Source organism: Pleurodeles waltl, chromosome 8 (genome assembly GCF_031143425.1).
Source record: "Pleurodeles waltl isolate 20211129_DDA chromosome 8, aPleWal1.hap1.20221129, whole genome shotgun sequence".
NCBI lineage: Eukaryota > Metazoa > Chordata > Amphibia > Caudata > Salamandridae > Pleurodeles > Pleurodeles waltl.
The window spans coordinates 381,178,432-381,199,618 of NC_090447.1; positions in this window are offsets into that span (position 1 = coordinate 381,178,432).

Here is a 21,187-nt window from a genome sequence, read left to right on the forward strand (position 1 = left end):
GAATCTCAACCCCCAAGCATGCTGCTTGAGGGTTGAGTTTCAAATCAAGCAGATGGCCGCCCCATTGCAAATCCCCACTTTTGGAGGGAGCAATAGTGGTAAAACCTCACAAGAACAGGAGGAGTGGTCAGCCCCTGCTTGCACCACCCCCAAGGTGTTGCATATGAGGTGACCCCTAATTTCATTTTCCTCCATCTTGCAAGAAAGGAAAGTAGACAATCAGGTGTAGGGAAGTGACCTCTGCCCACAGGATGTCGTCACTTAGTGGGTATAGCCACCTTAATGTGGTTGACCCATTGGTCACTACCAGGCACTCCCCTAACATGCCACTAAACACAATATTTAGTAGGCATCGCTAGACCAGATAATCCAAGATTCCAAGGACAAAAGAAGACTAGCAACAAAGAAGACCCAAGGCTCCAGAACCGAACTCCTGCTGCACAAAGAACAGGCACCCAGGACACGACAATCACTGCTGAGGGGTTGCTTGGACATTGGACAGATTCTACAAACCCCCTGAGGACCTCCACACTTCAAAAATCACCAAAGATATCCCTTCCGAATGAAGGTATCACTCTCCTGCAACCAAAGACCCAGTGAAGGCCACTTTACTGACCGGCTGCTGACCAAGGAACAGGACAGCACAGCAAGACCAAACTCCACCCAACAGACTGTGAGGAGAAACCCTGCAAGTGTGCCAAGTTTAGTGGCACTGTGCCCTCCAGTGAGGAAACAATGCAATAGCCCTAGGTACTGCTCAACTAATGTCGGACACGTAAAAGGATAGTCCATTCTGGACTGTAAAGGACCGGAAGGAAGCCCCAGTTCAGGAATCTGAGAAACACACGAGGATCTCCCACCAGAGTGCCCCTGCTGACGTACAAATGACCCTCAACATCATCTGCCTCCTGCTTCCAAGGGCACCTTTGCGCACAGCTCCTGGCTCACAGATTCACTCTGCACCGGCCACCCTGTGCCCTGCACCAAAGATCCAGCTGTGCCCTTGGGTCCTTGTGACCTCAACACTCCAAGGGGATCCACCAGACTTACTTTTAGGTCCACCTGTGCAGTGCTTTTCTAAGTGGTCCTCCACAGGTGCCTTGCACCAGCGACTTTCTCCAGCTGGTCCCACAGAATCCGGGAGCCGCCTGAACTTCTTCAGCTGGTCCATAGTGCCCACTGATGACCTCAACATACCTGCCAAAGGAGAAATTGGTAAACGCATTGCCTGATTTTATGTGTATTTTTAATTATTTCTCCTCCTATTCATATGGTGCGTAATTGTGCACAAAAAGACTATTTTTATTAAACTTAAAAATTCACAGCTTTAAAAGTACTTACCCAATTTTAATGATCTTAGTCTAAACAAATATATAAAAAACTGAAGTATTTTTGTAAATTGGTCTCAAACTGTTTGTGTGTGTCTTGCTTTATTGATTCTGTGAGTACAACAAATGCTTTGCACTTCTCCAAGACTAGCCTAACTGCTTGACCAAGCTACCATAAACATTAGAGCATTGGGTAGTCTAGCTTTTACCTCTGTAAACCAATGTGTGGTTGCCTAGACTCCCTGAACAGTGTGCGTAACTTTGCACACTACATAGAGAGCGAGCCTCCTACACCATTAAAGAGGGTTTATCATTACAATGCCATAGGTACTAAGCAAGACTGATCTATCTCCCCTCAATCAGGAATTACAGTGTATTAAATGTCATAAGAAATCCTCAATGGTATCCTATGAGAAGGGTAGCCCTCACAGTAGTGAAAAATGAATCTGGCACTTTTTTAACTATCAGGACTGGTAAAACTGAAAAACATATTTCCTACCTTTTAGCTACAAAGCATCCTGCCCTACGGGCTGATTAGGACCTACCCTAGAGGTGACATATGAAATAAAAAAGGAGTTTAAGGCTTGGCAAGGGGTTTTAAATTCAAAGTCAACATGGCAGTGTGACAATGCATTCAGGCTGCAATGGCAGGTCTGGGACATGTTTAAAGGGCTACTTAACTGGGTAACACAATCAGCACTCCAGGCCAATTAGAAACATTTATTTGAAAGGCCCTGGACACATTTAGTCCACCTTAATAGGGATATTTAAGTAAATTAAATATGCTAATTAGATACAAACCAATCAAACCAACTCTGGTTAGCATTGGTAAAGTTCACAAGTCCTAAGGCCAATAAAAACACATTCAGTAAAGTTGGAGGCAAGTAGGCAAAAGGTTCGGGGGAAGAACATGCTAAGGTGACAGGTCAAACAAATACTTTACATATTGCCTCTAGATAAATCCAGACTTTTCTGTGCCAAGCTACAAGGGAGTTGAGTGCAGGTTAATTTGGGGTATGCTAGTGTCTTCTCCTAAAAAGGAGTGTGGTTGCTGCTTGACCAGGGTTCACACCCCGGCCAACCAACAACCCAATTTCTTACATTGGTGTCCAGAGGTGGAACTGGACTTGTATTTGTGCAGGGCAATGCAGTAATTTTTTATTACACTACCACCCCACACAATAATTTAAGAACAATTTGTTTTGTTTTTTAGAATTCTCCAATTTTTTTTTTTGTTTCAAAATTATTTCCCTGACTGCTGTGCCTGAAACTACACCTGCAGGAATGGAATTTGAGCTGGCCAACATAGAGGTTCACAATGTGGTCTAGCTCAGGAATTTCTGCTAGGAGCTGGAACTTCCTCCAAAGAACACCACAAGGAAGGTGGAAATGTAAAAGACCCAAGGGCCTGGGTAGAAGCCCACTCTACACTTACTGAAGCCATAGGAGACAATTATGAGATGGAGGGACCTGAGGAACACCCTTCTGAGGAGCCACTTGCAGTGGAAGGAGATGATGTGACTTCGGAAATGGAACTACCAACCAGAGCAGGGAGCAATGTCTGCCTGTTTGCAGAAGAATTAGCAGGGAGAGAGGGAATTTAAGCTGCAAATGGCCAATGTAAAGATTGATGGAAAGGAAAACATAGGCAGAAAGAGCCATAGAGGACAGGATAATCTTGTTGGCTCATGAACCTAGTCTGGAAGAGGTAAATCTCAAAGCAAGGCAGGCAGAGTCCAATAGTGTTCATGGCAGCATGCCCACAGTGTCTGAAAGGGACAAGAGGTCCATATACCCAAAGATTTGGTGCCCAGCTATATGCTAGGGGATACCATAGGCAAGTGGCTTGCTGCATATGAGGTAGCTCTAAAAGTAAAGAGGATTCCAGCCGAGCATTGTGGGGATAGCTTGTGGTAACACATCCTCTACTGGGGACGGATATACTGCTTACACTAGGAGTGGAGGACCAAACCAAATATGAACCCATGAAAGCGATCCTTGTCACTAAGTTAGGACTCACCCCAGAGAAATACCATATCAGTTTCACGGATGGCCAGAAGATATAGAATTAGTCTTGGGTGGACTTGTTGGATTATGCCAGCAAGCCACTGAATGGTTGGGTGCAGTGCAGCTAAGTAGATGATTATGTTTTGCTGTACCACTTAATCTTGAGAGAGTACATGTTCAGTACCTGTTTCCCAGAGCTGCTCCAGCCCCTAGTTGACTAGAAGCTGACTATCCCCAGAAAGCTTGCTGTGGAGGCAGACCTCTGGATCAGCACCAGGGTGTCCAAGAAGGTACCTGAGGTGACCCCAAGAAGGGTGGTTTCGGTTCCCCCCAGGAGATTAATTGGGAGGTTAAAAATGAACCAGAGGAAGAGGAAAAAGTTCCCTTGCCCAAACTGATAAATGGGGAGTGGGTTTGATGGGTAGTGGCACAGGGCATCCCATTTCAAACCTCTCTGCTTTGAGTGCTTCCAATTAGGACACAAGCAGGGGGACTCTGTCTATCCAAATAAACCACACACTGGTGGGACTTCTACAGGGGAGATTAATGTGGACTTAGGGGCAAGTAGTCCTTGGGGCAGGTTATAGACCATGCTGTGATCTTTTTTAGTTGGGAGGTAGACTAATAGGGTGAACTGGTGATCCTTGAGGGTGGGAGTCATCAATTCCACCTGGTGAAAGTGAAAGGGTGACCTCTGACCTGTTTCTCGGTCCAGAGCTCACTTCCCCACGCGCGCAGCACCACCTAGCTGTGCCGTCTCCCTGACCCCTGCCCACGCTGCTGTTGTGTGTTCAATGCCCTCCATCACTCGCAGGCACTCGCCTGTGCCTCTTCCCTTGTGTCTAGTGGGCTGCTGGTAAGCGTTCCTAGACTTGTGCCTATTGTTTTATTGTGCCTGTTTTTATTGTTCTTATTGTGCCTTGTTTTCACTGCTTTTAGTGTTTTCTGTGCCTTTTTGCCCCTTGTGCGCTCCTTTGCCGGCTCTCCGTGAGCCGATCCTCTGCCTTCCCTCTGCCTTCTCTGCTGCGTCCCTGAGGCCCATCCCCCTCAACCCCCCATTCCCTTCCCTTCCCACCTCCCACCTGCACCTCCCTCCCACCTCCCCTTCTTAATGGCGGTCACTACGTGACCACGCAGCGGACGCACCGCTGGCGTGCCAGAGGCAAGCCCGTCTGCACCCGTCTGTGCCTGGGCCGCACCCAGTGCCAGTCCCCCTGGCCCGCGGGACCCCCGTACCACTAAACGCCATTACACTGCCAGCGACCTCCATGCCCTCAATCCAAGACGCTGCTCCACCTGCTTCCAGGCCACCCCGAAGTACACCCAGGGGCCCTTCTCCTGCCAAGCCTGCCAAGCCTGCCAATTCACCTGCACCCTGAAGCACCACGACAGACCTGCCGTCAACCACCTTAGCTGCATTCTACTCAACACCCGCTCCGTCCACAAACACGCAATTGAACTCTGGGACCTACTGACCTCAACTTCACTGGATATCGCTTTCCTCACCGAAACCTGTACGAACTCTGCCTCGGAACCCGACATAGCTATTGCCATCCCTTAAGGCTACAAAATCACCAGAAGAGACCGCTCCAACAAACCAGGAGGAGGAATCACCATCATCCATAAAAGCACCATCAAAGTCTCGAGCAGCACCCCCGACACCCTAAACCTCGCCGAACACCTCCACTTCAACATCCACATCAACGCCAACACCACCCTCAGAGGAACACTGATCTACAGACACCCGGGCCCCTGATCCCAATTCTGCGAAGCCATCGCCGACATCTTCAGCGCCCAGGCCCTCACCTCAACAGACTACATCCTCCTCTGCGACCTGAACATCCACCTAGAAAACAACAACGACATCAACACCACCAACCTGTTGGACAACCTCACCAACCTCGGCCTCAAACAACTCGTCACATCGCCCACCCACACCAAAGGCCACACACTCGACCCCATCTTCTCAGCCAGCAGCCACGTTTCCTGCAGCCACACCACCGAACTCAGCTGGACAGACCACAGCTGCATCCACTTTTCCTACCAGAAACCAGTCACCCGCCACCACTGCACACAACCCCCGATGCAACTGGAGCAAAATCTCAACAGAACAACTGATCTCCACCCTTGCCCAGGCCCCACCCACTAGGTCCCCAGACCCCAACACAGCCGCCACTAACCTGCATCGATGGATTGAAGACTGCGCCAACACCCTCACGCCGCTCAAAAAGTACTCTAACACCCTCCACAGCACCAAGGCCAGCTGATTCACCCCAGACCTACAGGAATCCAAACGGAATTGCCGCAGAATGGAGAAAATCTGGCACCTTGTACCTATCGAATCCAACAGCACCGCACTCAAGGATGCCAACCGCAATCATCAACAGCTGATCAGCACCACCAAAAGGACCCACTTCAAAAGCTGCATAGACACCAGCGCGCACAACAGTAAAGAGCTCTTCGGCATCATCAAAGAGATCTCCAACCCCAGGACCTGCTCCAGTGAACCCCACCCATCGCAGGAGTTCTGCATCTCCCTCGCCACCCATTTCCGGTGAAAAATAGAAGAAATCCACAACAGCTTCAAACCCCAGACCCACCAGCAGACCACAGACACCCACGAACCCAACACCCCAAGAAACACCAACCTCCTCCACACCTGGACCCTCGTCAACAAAGAAGACACCGCCAACACCATGGCCTCCATCCACTCCGGATCACCATCGGACCCCTGCCCACACCATATCTTCAATAAAGCTAGCAACACCATTGCTCCCCACCTCTGCGACACCATCAACAGCTCCTTCGAGTCAGCCACCTTCCCGGAAAGCTGGAAACACGCAGAAGTCAACACCCTGCTGAAGAAACCCAAGGCGGACACAGATGACCCCAAGAACTACCGACCAATCTCCCTCCTCCCCTTCCTAGCCATGGTCATCGAAAAAATTATGAACAGCCAACTATCCCAGTTCCTGGAAGACAGCATGGTGCTCGACACCTCCCAATCCGGATTCCGCAAAAACCACAGCACCAAAACCGCACTCATCGCTGCCACGGACGACATCAGGACCATGCTCGACGAAGGCGAAACCGCAGCACTCATCCTCTTGGACCTCTCCGCGGCCTTCGACAAGGTATGTCATCACACCCTCTGCACACGCCTCCACAACGCCGGAATCCACGACAAGGCTCTCGACTGGATCTCGTCATTTCTCGCCGGCAGAACCCAAAGAGTCCGTCTTCCGCCGTTCCTCTCAGAAGCCTCCAAGATCATCTGTGGCTTCCCCCAGGGCTCCTCTCTCAGCCCAACACTTTTCAACGTTTACATGGCCCCACTCGCCAACATCGCACAAACCCACCACACCAACATAGTATCCTACGCAGATGACACCCAGCTGATCCTCTCCCTCACAAAAGACCCTACAACTGCAAAGAACAACCTCCACAATGGACTTCACGCCATCGCCGGCTGGATGGAATCAAGCCGCCTCAAGTTAAACACGGACAAGACAGAAATCCTCATCTTCGGCACCAACCCCTCAGCATGGAACGACTCCTGGTGGCCACCTCCCTAGGAATCGCACCCTCGCCCACCACCCAAGCACGCAACCTAGGATTCGTCTTGGACTCTACACTCAGCATGACTCAGCAGGTCAACACAATCTCCTCTTCAAGTGGATTCCCATCGAAACCAGGAAAACTGTCACCCACGCCCTGCTCAGCAGCCGACTGGACTACAGAAATGCCCTATATGCAGGAACTACGGCCAAACTCCAAACGAACCTGCAACGAATCCATAACGCATCCGCCCGCATCATCCTGGATGTCCCACACCACAACCACATCTCCCCCACCTCAGAAACCTGCACTGGCTACCCGTCTCAAAGAGGATCACCTTCAAGCTCCTCACCCACGCACAGAAGGCCCTCCACAACACAGGCCCAGCCTACCACAATGACAGACTTGCCTTCCACGTCCCCACCCGCCATCTTTGTTCTGCCAGCCTCGCCCTCGCCTCCGTCCCCCGCATCCACCGCACCACCGCCGGAGTAAGATCCTTTTCTGATCTCGCTGGCAAAACCTGGAACTCCCTACCGCTCCACCTTCGCCAGACCCAGGACCTCCTGACATTCAGGAAACACCTCAAAACATGGCTCTTCAACCAGTAGCTTCCCCCTCCCCCAGCACCTTGAGACCCTAATGGGTGAGTAGTGTGCTTTATAAATCCACTGATTGATTGATTTATTGAATGGGTTCACTGTCACTGGTCTGAGTTGCATTGGGCCTAGCCAGATCATGATAGTGAAAAGGTTCCAGAGAACAGTACAGTGGCCAGGTATTTAGAGTGACTCAGGCCTATATGCAGGACTTCTTCTGCCCTATGGTCCTGGTATTCTCGGAGTGGAAGGGGGACCATCCAGAGTAGGGTCATATTTAGTCCCCAGATGCCCATGTACTACATTCTAGGAAATGATTTGCCCCAGTGGGAGAAGAACTGAGAGGGCCAGCCATCAAGGATGCAATGACAGTTCAGTTTTCTGGGGGTACTAATCCCATGTGGAGGGTATGGGAGCACAGGTGGAGGGGTAGGGTGAGGTAGGACTCAATTCTGTCTCCTGTTCAGCCTCAGGGTACAGACCTTAGGCTGAGTGACCAGCGTCAGGCTACCACCCCTGAACATGTGGGGGTAGAGTAGAGAAAGGATGTCTAACACCTGGGGCTACTTTCAGGTAATTTAGTTAGTCCTGTAACATCCTCTGAATGGTCATTGGTGCTGCCAGTTGCTTGACCTCTTTTGTCATTGCCTCTGCACTTGACCTAATCCCTGCCATAGAGATTGGCTCTGATTCTTCTGTTGCTGTTGTAGTTTTTGTTGCCAGTGTTCTTGTTGCTGGTGATGGCTACTGTGAGACAATAGCACTGCTCTCTCTGGTGGTTGAAGCTGCACGCCACAGCTTATGCTCGGGCTCTAATTCCAACTGTTCTTCTTCCAGGTTTCTCGCTTGATCAACAATCCACTTCTTATATAGTGAAAAATCCTCTTCTGGAAAAGGAATGAAAGTTGCCAATATTTTTTTTCTTTCTACTGTGTGCTGAAAATTGCCTTTTTGTTATCCCTAAACTTTTTGTTTCTGACCTCCTGTTTTTGATCTTGTGCTGAATTAAATGTTTGCTAGCTTTAGGACTCGGGCACTTTACCACTGCAGACCAGTTCTAAAGTGTTTGCACCATGTGTGCCCAGGGCCTGTAAATGAAATGCTACTAGTTGGCCTGCAACACTGGCACTGACTGTGCCACCGAAATCAGTAGCCCTGCAAACATGTCTTAGACCTGTCATTGCAGTATCTGTGTGGGCAGTTTTAAACTGCCATTTTGACCTGGTAAATGCCCCCACTTGCCAGGCCCAAACTTTCCCTTTTTCTACATGTAAGTCACCCTATAAGTAGCCCCAAGGTATCCCCATAGGCAGAGTGCAGTGTACTTATAAGGTAGGACATGCACTGGTGTGTTGTACATTTCCTGAGAGTTAAATACTGCTAAATTTGGTTATCCCTATTGCAAGGATTATCTCTTCCCTAGGGTAACATGGGGAGTGCCTTGAAATATCTTTTAGTGTATTTTCCCATGGGGAGCAGATAGAAATATGGACTTTAGAGTCTCTGAACTCACAATTCAAAAATACATCTTTTGGTAAAATAGTTTTTTAAATTGTTAGTTTGATAATGCCACTTTTAGAAAGTGGGCATTTTCTTGCTTAAATATTCTGTGCCTCTGCCTAGCTGTGTCATACAAGTCTGGGTCAGGATGACAGTTGGGCTGCTTGTGAATACACTCAAGACTGTCACACAAAGGGAGCTAAGGTGTGCCATGCATATCGTGATCGGTCTTCCTGAGCTAGAGTGGTGGGAGGACCTGACACTTACACCTCAATGGGGCTAAGTGAATCCTTACACAAAGCAGTCTCCAACCCCCGAAATGTGTCTGGGGCCAGAGCAGGAAAAGCAGTGTCTTGTGCATGACAAAGTCTTTTTCTTTGAAGTGTGCCTACTTCAGAGGCAGGATTGGGTATATGCACTAAACCTCTGACCCTACAAAGTTGGAACACTTCTGGACTGAGGACATGCTACCAGGAAGAAGAGATGGATGCTGTTGGAGGGTCTGCCACTTTGCCTGTTGCCTGTGCTGTGCTGGCCTGCTGCTTGCTGCTTCTGTCCTGGGAGGGAAAGGACTGAACTTGGTTTTCTACATACTGCTTTCCTAGGTTTTCCAAGGGCTTGAACGGAGCTTGCCTCCTGTTAAAGAGTCTCATGGCCATCAAGGACTTCACCTTCCAGTGCCTGCGCTTCCCTGCTGAGAGTTCTGATTTGCCAAGTGATGTCAAATACAGTTCCTGGGCTCTTGGAAGTGAGCTCTGGTGCAACCAAGAAGAAACTAAGCACATCAACTCCAGAACGACTTCAGAACCATCCTTGCTCCTCGATGACGCACTACTTCCTATAACAGAGCCATGGTCCCCGCTGAGTTCAATGACTGCAACCTGCAACCGTATGGAACCAATTCCTTACCTCCCCTGCCTAGCAGTAAGGAGTTGATGCCTCAACTCCATATGGCAGTAAGGAACCAATGCCCCACCACTTCAGGGACTCCTCATCTCCCAGACTCCATGCAACATCTTTGTTTCCTTGTCATTTTCCAAGGTACTGTAACTCAGGTCCATGTGACTCCACGGCCGGCTTGCACTCCCTCATGGGTAACATTGGACTGTTGGAGACCACTCAAGATATTGTGATAGGCCCAGTTGGAGCCACTGTGTTTCTAAGTGCTATACTAAGATTTAATCTTTAAAAACTGGTATCTTTGCTTGTGTATGTTGGATTTTTTGTCATTTTGGTCTTGTTTTGCTCAGATAAATATGGACTATTTTTCTAAACTGATGTGGAGTACTTTTGTGTTTTTTTCACTGTGTTACTATGTATATGTGTGTCTGTATGTGTAGAAATATTTTACCCATTGCCTCTTGAGAAAAGCATGACTGCTCATGCCAAGCTACCAAGGGGGTAACAAGGGATTATCTGAGCAGTGTGGCTCCCTTACCCTGACTAGATTTAGGGTCCCTTCTTGGGCAGGGTACAAACCACTGCCAACAGGAAACCCCAATTTGAACACTTTGGATCAAGTATTGTGGCACCAATGTAACCCTTGGACAAAACAATGTCTCTTTGCAGCCTTGAATTAACAGCCAAGTGAAGGATTAAGCACTCAATCAACTCATGCACTTCTTCCTTAACACTAACAAGACTTTGTGACACCTTTATTTAACTGGTCCAGTAGCAGATGCACCAATGGGATAGCTTTGGTCATCGTATTGTCCTCCTTGCTGACTTCCCATGTGAAAACCCTCAAAAGAAAGTAGCATTTCTGTCAGACATTTGACTAGGCCCCACTTGCCCACCTCCATTTACATATTTTCCCCAGATGCATCCCCCCTCTTCGTATGACATAGTCAGTAATCAGTTTGTACTACTCAAACATACATGTGATAGGTTGAGTTTCAACATGTTGGCACCTCCTGTGTGAGGGCTTTAACTGGTACCGTATTGGCATGCTAAATGGTCCCCAACTACTTCAGGTTTTTGAAAGAATGGCTGAATTGAAGACAGATTCTTCTGCAGGTGGTCAGTAGGTTGCTGACTATGTCTTCTTTTTTTAGAAAGTCCTGCACAATCAGGTTGATGCTTTGTGCCAGACACACAGCCCTGAAATAGCCACCTTCTGTTATGACCTCAACTACATTACAGCCATTGTACATGGCAGCAAATCCAGTTCTGAGACCTCTGGGCCACAGCCATTCAAACATCTTGCTGTTAATGTCTTCTAAGATGTTTGCAGCTGTATAGGATTTCTCCATGGTGAACATTGTTCCTGTTGCAAGCCACTGGACCCCCGTAAAAGTTTCTTCAGTGCTGGGGCTTGTAAATAGCTGTTACCTAACTCCCACAAAAGAGATCCTGTGTGCAGTAATGTACATGTAATCAGTTGCTTGACAATTGGTCCACGTCTGTCGTCAGCTGGATAGTGTGACCAGCACTCTGCTACAAAGCTCGTCCAGCCAATTGCAGCACATGGTTATGGACAGTTGGAAATGCAAGTCTGACAAAATAGCTCTGACTGAGAACCTTCCATTTTGGGTAGATGGCCTTCACAAATTTTAAAAATCCAACTCCTTCCACAAAATAAAAAAGGTCCAGCGCTATAATTTTAGGCTGCTGCCCCTTGTGCAAACGTGTTGTTGGGTGGTTTCATTACCCATAATAGAAGCCTGGATTGCTTTCTTTTCTGGTGCTTCTGACACAGGCAACTTCCAAGGGGAACTAGGAGGTGGTAGACTCAATGTCCTTCTTGGAGCAGTCACTGTATGTGGTGTGCCTCCATCTGACTCTTGTGCTATTCTGAGGTTGCTGAGGTGGGTAATATTTTGCACTGCTGGTGACTGGGCTGCTTTGCGTAAAGCTATCGCCCTCTTCTTACACATCACCTTCACCACCCACTGGTATTGGAGCTACTTCTCCTCTCTCATCACCAACACCACCTGCAACAATTTTGTAAAGGTTTTACTCCCACTGGATTGCATGATGTTTTTTCATATGGGCCGTTTGGCCTCCAATACCATAGTGTGAACCAGGCTTACATCAACAAAGACTCTTGTTGCAAATGGAGCATATTACAATGTTATCCTCCTACTTGCTAACTGACCCAAACTGGGGAGGAAAACTTTTTTAGTGGGCCACTGGTGCGACTGCCACTGCCCGAAGAACTAGAGGTAGGTGGTGTGTAAACTACTGCCTCTCTCCAGGCCCACTCCCACCTAGGTGACTGAGGTAGTAGTGGATGCAGGTATGTTTTGCTTCACTTCAGACCAAGAGGAAATACACAAACACTGAAAGGAATTTATGAAATATGACACTCTTAGTCTGAGAATTGCATTTATTAAGACACTCTGCAACGTCCGCAGGAGAAGGAGGTAGAAGGTGTACAACCAAAAGTGCACGTTCAAGAATAATCACAGAAATGAAATCACTATAACAAAACATGCGCTAAGGATATTCTACTGCAATCTATAAACAGCAATTATATATATATATATATATATATACATATATATATATATATATATTATATACATGCACAAAGCAAAACTGAAAGTAAGTTAAAAATTCATCACCATGAGTCAAGCTTTAATTCACTTCATCTCTGTGCCAGCAACAACAGGTCGACCGTGGAGAGAGAGCTACCCTCAAGGGAATAACATACACCAGCGTCCTGGTTCTGCTTGAGTTCAATCCGTTCACAGTCAATCTGGTTTCAGTCTCTTATATACCTTAAACAAGCCAGAGGGGACAATTCTAGAAAACCCCTCCTGTTGTGTGAATTGTTGTTCAAAATGCTGGCTACATCAGGTCAGTTAAGAAAGAAACACATTGGAAATGGCAAAGATCCCAAGGCTCTTCTCCAAAACTAAACCGTTCCCTGCCATACCATAAACATCATCCTAGTACAGCCTTATCTCTCTGACTCCCCCATATTATGTCCTAGCCTGTGATGAAAAAGAACATGCAGAATGAAAACATTAGCGAAAAACCCATTGAATAACACGTGCACGGAAAAATACCTGCAGCTTCTGCACCTCTAATGTCTGCACCTCTAATATGGCAGTGGCTAAAGCTAAGTTATGCACAAAATGGCAAAATTAAGCTGGTGGTCACCAACGTGATGGTGTGCAGCTAGGTTAAGTACAAAGTGGAGTCAGTGGTCAAGATGGAGCAGTGATTAAATACAGATATAATTACAAGGGGTCAGTAGGATTTTACAAATATGGGAGCTGCGATAGAAGTGGTGATGGTGCCAGTGTCACATCCCTTGGAGAAATTTGTATAGGAGGGTAATGTCGGTGTACTCCAACCCTGCTTTCGTTATAATGACTAACTTGTCCTCCTCATTCCTTTCCATAATTGTAAGGCTTTCAGGAACTTTCCTTTTCCATTGTCTCTTGTGGCGCGTCTCAGACTCCGCCAAAGTCCAATCCATGTCCACAATACCAGAAGGGGGGATGAGAGAAGATGGTTGTTAGAAATGGGGACTTTGGTTGGTGGACAGGTTACCCCCTGTCCAAAAAAGGACCCTCACTGTAGTCAGGGCAAAGGAGAAACACACCTAGTTAACCCCCACTCACTCCCTTGGTAGCTTGACATGAGCAGGCAGGCTGAACTCAGAAGCAATGTGTAAAGTATTTGTCACAAAACCCACAAACAGTAATACAATGGAAACACTGCAAAATGGACACCACACCAGTTTAGAAAAATAGGCAAAATGCATTTAAATCAAACAAGACCAAAATGACAAAAACCCAACATGCACAAGTTAAAATATGAATTTTCAAAAGAATAAGAGTCTTACAATGGAAATGTTGATTTTGCATAAAGTAGCTGGTTAGCATAAAAAATAAAGCCTCAAGGGTGGGCGTGCGTCAGAAAAGGCAAAGATGCATCAATTCCTTCCTCGCAAGGGAGGTTGTGCGCTGTTTCTTCTCTGGTCAGGACAGCGATGTGCCATTTTTCTCCTTTGCAAGAAAGCGATGCGTTGATTTCTAGACGGGGCACCTTGGATCCACGCAGAGTTGGGTTGACTTTGACGCCCAGGGACAATGCGTGGAAAATCCGGTTGCACTGTGTTAAAAAAACATGCTATGTGGGGATTGCCTCATTATCAGCAGCTGCAAGCGGGTGTTGGGCATAGTTTCTCCAGCCGCGATGCATCGATCTCCCAGCCGTGAAGCAGGTGGAGCATCGATTTTAACCGCGATGCATTGTTTATCAGCCGTGTTCAGTTGGTGTGTCGAAAATTTCCCCGGATGCCGTTTTCTGCTTGGATTTTCAGCTCTTTGTCTGCCAACTTCACCTTTCAAGGGCCCAGAGACTGGTTAGGGCACCACTTGGAAGGGCAGGAATCTGAGCAGAGAGTCCAGGTGCTGACAGTGGAAGTCTTTGATGGTCCTGAGACTTCAAAACAGAAGGCAAACTCAGTTCAATCCCTTGGAGATTCTGCACAAGCAGGAATATACCACAAAGTCCAGTCTTTGTACCCTTTCACAGGCAGAAGTAGCAATTGCCCAACAAAGTACAATCACAGGCAGGTGCAGCACTTCTCCTCAGCTCTCCAGCTCTTCTCCTTGGCAGAGGTTCCTCTTGTTCCAGAAGTAATCTAATTTTCAAGGGATTTGGATCCAATACTTATACCCCTTTCTGCGTTCGAAGTAGGCATACTTCAAAGGAAAGCCTCTGTTGTTCATAAGATTCTGCCCTGCCTAGGTCCAGCCCAGACACACACCAGGGGGTTGGAGATTACATTGTGAGAGACCACTCTTTCCTCCACTCTAACACACATGGCTCATTAGGCTATGTAGGCTACACTCCAGCTCCCTTTGTCTCACTGACTAGAGGGGATTCACAAACAGGCCAACTATCAAACTGACCCAGACAGTGAATCCACAAATAGGCAGAGTCACAGAATGGTTTAAGCAAGGAAATGCCCACTTTCGAAAAGTGGCATTTTCAAACTAACAATCTAAAAAACAACTTCACTAAAAGATGTATTTTTAAATTGTGAGTTCAGAGACCCCAAACTCCACATTTCTATCTGCGCCCAAAGGGAATCTGCACTTTAAAGTTATTTAAATGCAGCCTCATGTTAACCTATGAGAGAGACAGGCCTTGCAAAGGAAAAACTGAATTTAGCGGTATTTCACTATTCGGACATGTAGAACACATCAGTACATGTCCCATCTTTAACATACACTGCACTCTGCCCATGGGGCTTCCTAGGGCCTACCTTACATGTATAAAAAAGGGAAGGTTCAGGCATGGCAAGTGGGTACAGTTGCCAAGACGAAATGGCAGTTTACAACTGCACACACAGACACTGCAGTGGCAGGTCTGAGCCATATTTATAGGACTACTAAAGTGAGTGGCACAACATGTGCTGCAGGCCCACTAGTAGCATTTGATTTACAGTGCACTTTACTAGGGACTTATTAGTAAATCAAATATGCCAATCATGGATAAGACAATTATTACACATGCATTTTACATGGGAGCACTTGCATTTTTTGCACTGGTAAGCAGTGGTAAAGCGCCCAGAGTATCAAAAAACAGCACAAACAGAGTCCTGCACACATCAACAATCTGGGAAGCAGAGGCAAAAAGTTAGGGGAGACCACACCAAGGAAGCCAAGTTAAAACAATGGTGGAGTACCCTCCCTTTTTCTTGCTGGAGAATGGGAAGCTAAGGGTTCAAGAAGAGGTAAATCTTCCTCAGCAGGAAGCTCAATCTCCTGTTCTGCTCTTACTTCAGGAAGATCTACTATTGCTTGCAGCGGCTCCTTGTCTTCACTTTGCTAAATTTCCTGTGACAAGTGAGTACTAGTTTGTGGCAAATCCAATTTGGACTCACTGCTTTCCGCCATGATTGTAGTGGCTGCTTTGCTGAGAGAGGTGGCTTTGGGCTTGGGTTGGTATGGTGCCATTGATGTGGGAGTGCTGCTCCCAGCTTGCACAGAAGACTGTGTGGTAGGCACACATTTCCTGAAAAAGGATTCGGGCGGCATGCCCGTGGTGGAAATCTGCTTCTTTTTCTCCTCCTCAATGGCCACTTCCATGGCTGCTATTTTCTGTGGGGGGGGCAGCTTTAATCTCTATCAATGGGCAGTAGCAGGGAGCTGCACAAGCGGAAGGGAATGGAGGACTCACATGTCGTGGTCATGTCACTTTGTTCCAGCCTTCTTTTTGGCAGTTCTGTGGGTGATCTCTCTGTGCGCCTAAAAGCAAACAAGCAATAAAAACATTTAGTGAAACATGGTATTTTTGCAGTTTGGATTGTTCACAGTACCGACAATATAATTTAGTGTGCTTATTTATTATCCTACATATTTAACAATAGTGTATCTATTCCAAAGTCAAATCACACCACCAAAACATAATATTTAATTTGCAGTCAGGATAACAACATACTGATGTAACTGTTTTATGTGCATCTAAGGGGAGACACCGTGGTAAGCAGGGATGTCCAGGAAAAATGGAATAATCCTTAAAAAGTGAATGCTGGTGTGCACCTATGGAAGGCAGGGCAGCTAGGGGAAAATGTAATAATTCTGTCTATGGTAATCATTTGGTCCAAGGAAAAATGTAATAATCCTCAAAAAATGAATGCTGGTGTGTGTGTGGCTGTGCTCCTGTGGCAGGCCTAGGGTCAAGATAAACTGCGTAATGACAATCCTTAAAAAATTAATGCTGGTGTGTGGGAGGCACCTATTGCAGGTGGAGGTAGATGGAGGGATAATGTAAAAAAATCTATATACATATAAGTATATATATATATATATATATATATATATATATATATATATATATATATATCAATCACCAAACGGCCTCGTACCAAATTGCGCGCTCTTGCTGTCGGTGCTGATGGAGGAGTTAGCGACCAAAACTCCCATAAAATTCTTCAGCAAAATGATCACATGATCAAGACCTGTTTGAGGTCGAAACACGTTCGGTGGTGGAAGCACTTTTCATTGAAATGTAAATAAAAAGCTGATACAAGGACTTCCTGGAGTGCAATGGTTAATTTTTTGGTGAGGAATATATATATATATATGTATATATATATATATATATATATATATATATATATATACATATATATATATATATATATATATATATATATATGTACACACACACACACACATATATATGTGTGTATATATATATATATATATATATATATATACATATATATATATATATATATATATATATATATATATAGAGAGAGAGAGAGAGAGAGAGAGATACACATTTAAAAAGATGGAAAAAAATAAAAATATATTGCTGTGTACTAGGGGACTGTGAGAAACCCACTGGGAGGCAAGAAAGTGCCGGGGAAAAGATGTAAAATACATATAATATTAAACACCGTTCATACATATACTACACTTATCATTAAGCATATTAAACTGACATCCACGTAAGGTACAAAAAACTGAAACTAAAAGGTGTAGCATTCTCCTATCAATCTTCTGGCTTTGAAAAATGGAAAAACTGATTTAAACACTGGCTGGCTGCACAAAATGGCCATGAGCCAAATGGTCAACCAAAACCAACAAGTAACAAGGCATGGGCAAAAGCACCCTGACTACGTACACAAAACGTCTGCTAGCCACATGGTCACTCACCAACAGCAAGCAAGGAGGCATGGATGACAAAGAACACATGCAGGCCTGTGAAAAAAGCACACTGGTTGGCTACACAAAATGGCCACCGGCCCAATTGTAAAAAAACAAGCAAGAGGCATGGACAACAAAGAAGAATCCATGAAGGCCTTTGTCAAAAGCACACTGACTGGCTGCACAAAATGGCTACCAGCCAAATGGTGAAAAAAACAGCAACACCAAGCAAGGATACATTATAGAACAATGAACACATGCAGGCCCAAATAACAAAACCACATTGTCTTCCTACACAATATGGCCTCCTGCCACATAGTTAACCATTAATAACAAGCTAGGAGGCATGAACAACAAAGAACACACAGAGGCTTATGGAAAAAGCACACTGGCTAGCAGCAGAAAATGGCCACGTGCCACATGGTCACACAACAATAAGCAGGGAGGCATGGCCACAACAAAGAATACATGCAGACCTATAACAAAAGAACACTGACTGGCTAAACAAAATGGCCACCAGACACATAGTCAAACAACAATATAAGCAAGCAAGGAGGCATTGGAGAACAGAGAATACATGCAGACCTATGGCAAAAGCTCACTGGCTGCCTAGAATAATTGGCCACATGGTCAAACAACAACAACAGCATGCAAGGAGGCATTGGAGAACAAAGAACACATGGAGGCCTATGCCAAAAGTACACTGGCTGGCTGCATAAAATGATCGCCGGCCACATGGTCAAAGAACAAGCAAGGCAGCATGGAAAATAAAGAACAAAGGCAGTCCGATGGACACTGACTAAACAAAATGGCCCAAAGGTATGGGGATGACTCCTGAAGGCATACACTGACATACAGTGGGTGGGGACTGTGGCTCACCTATTAGCCACACTCTGTTCCACTGTAGTTGTGCCATCACGTTTGGGATTCTGCTATTCTTCAGGACGAAGGCACCGACCCAGGATACATGGCGCTGACGTGGGAGATGTACTGATCAGCCAGGCACACCATTTGCACATTAAGGGGCATATTTATACTCTGTGTGTACCGAATTAGTGTCATTTTTTTTTTTACTCTAATTCGGTGCAAAACTAACTCCATATTTATACTTGCCTTAGTGCAGTTTTGCACCAAAAAGTATAAATAAGGCCCTAAGTGAGTGGAAACTCTTCTGATTCCTGAATACCTGTTCATTGTGCCGCGGGGGGCAAATGTAATATGTGTTCCGTTAATCGCACCTATAATATTTGGTATATGTCCCATTGCATATAATCCACCCTTCACAGTGGCCAGATCTTTCACTTGGGGGAAAGCTATGTAGCTGCACATGTGTTTGACCAAGGCAGACAAAACAATTGACAGCACTATTGAGAACATCGGCTGTGACATTCCTGCTGCCAAGCCCACTGTCACATGGAAAGAACCAGTTGCCGGGAAATGGAGCACTGATAGAACTTGCACAAGAGGGGAGATCCCATTGGGAGGAAAGATAGCTGATATCAGATCAGGCTCCAATTGAGTACACAACTCTGTGATTGTGGCCCTGTCCAGTCTATAGGTCAGTATTATGTGCCTGTCCTCCAGTGTAGCCAAGTCCACAAGGGGTCTGTACACCGGCTCTTGTCTCCTTGTCCTATTCCTCTGTAGTGGTAGGTACCTAAGGGACATAAGAGTGAGTGGGGTGTCTCAATCGGAACAATGGAGCTACCACCTCTGTGTACATAGAGCATGCATGGAATCGGAAAATGTGAACGCCAATGTTTGTGCAATTTATATCAATGACGCAGTTTCCAATTTCTGAATGTTTTCCGCCACCATAAACTGCCTGTCCTGTAAGTATGGACAGGTGGAAGTGATCTAACTCCGCTGGCGTTGGTCATCATGGCGGAAGGCGGTCTTGCACCACCATGCTATTCCTCATTGGCTAAAATGGGGGTCAATGGAGTATAGTGTCCAATGGGGATCACCGGTGGCAGTGACGGTGTACACCGCTGCGGATGTGACCGCCATTTTCTGTCTAAAACCTCACTTGATTCCTGACTTTCCTTAGGACAACACCTCCACTGCATGTGCTACTGTGACCTGTGTCTGGATCATGCCATGGCCCGTGTGACAGGGAAAAAGGGCCCCTGCCTTCAGTTCGGAGGAGTTAGAGTGCCTGGTGGATGGGGTCCACTACTGTATGGACAGCTGTATGGGCCTTCAGACCAACAGGTGAGTACACCATGGGAATGATGCATGTGACAAGGTTGCATGGAGATGTGTGTGCTAGCAGTGTGTAATTTGGGCGAGAGGTATGTCTGGTGGTAGTGTACATGCAGTGCTCCGGGTGATGTGTGTGCCAATGGAGATGGAAATGGTATTTTTGGGCCATATGTGTAACTGGCTGGATTGTATGGTTAATGGTGTCCTCCTGTATGTATTACCTCTGCAGGTCAATGCCCATTAGAAGAAGGGAATGTGGCATGCCATTGTCAAGGCCGTGCAGACCCTGGATGTCTGTAGCAGATGGAGCACCCACTGTAGGAAAAGGTGGGAGCACCTGAGACGCTGGGCTAGGAAGACCATGGAGGCCCAGCTGGGGATGGCCTCCCAATAAGGGCGGGGTGCCTGTCGGAACCTGACCCCCCTGATGGCCCGCACACTGGCGGTGGCCTACCCAGAGCTGAATGGGTGCTTGAGGGCAGCACAGCAGGGTGAGTACAACAATTATTTTTGGGTCGCATATGATCCTGGTGGTGGGTTTCAGTTAGTGGGTGCCCCTTAATGCCAGTTCAGCCATTGCTGCGTGATCCAGCTCAAGGTAAATGGGTGTATAGAAAAATCTGGTAACCTAGATAGGTAGCATTCCATGCCAGAAAGGGCTTAGGGCCATATTTATACTTTTCGACGCACAACTGCGCCAACGCAGTTGTGCGTCAAAAAATCTAACGCCGGCTAACGCCATTCTGAAGCGCCATGCGGGCGCCGTATTTATTCAATGACGTTAGCCGGCATTAGCCGGCGGAGCTGCCTGGTGTGCGTAAAAAAAAATGACTTACACCAGGCAGAGCCGGCGTAGGGGAATATGGAGCTTGGGCGTCAAAAAATGGGGCAAGTCAGGCTGAGGCGAAATTTTCGCCTCAACCCGATTTGCGCCATTTTTTTGGACTCCCAACCCCCATTGAAATGACTCCTGTCTTAGCAAAGTCAGGAGTCATGCCCCCTTGCCCAATGGCCATGCCCAGGGGACTTCTGTCCCCTGGGCATGGTCATTGGGCATAGTGGCATGTAGGGGGGGCACAAATCAGGCCCCCCTATGCCACAAAAAATAAAATAAATACTTATCTGAACTTACCTTAAGTTCCCTGGGATGGGTCCCTCCATCCTTGGGCGTCCTCCTGGGGTGGGCAAGGGTGGCAGGGGGTGTCCCTGGGGGCATGGGAGGGTACCTCTGGGCTCATTCCAAGCCCACAGGTCCCTTAACGCCTGCCCTGACCAGGCACTAAAAAACTACGCAAAAGCGGCTGGACGTCATTTTTTTTGACCCGCCCACTCCTGGGCGTCATTTTTGCCCAGGAGTGTAAATACG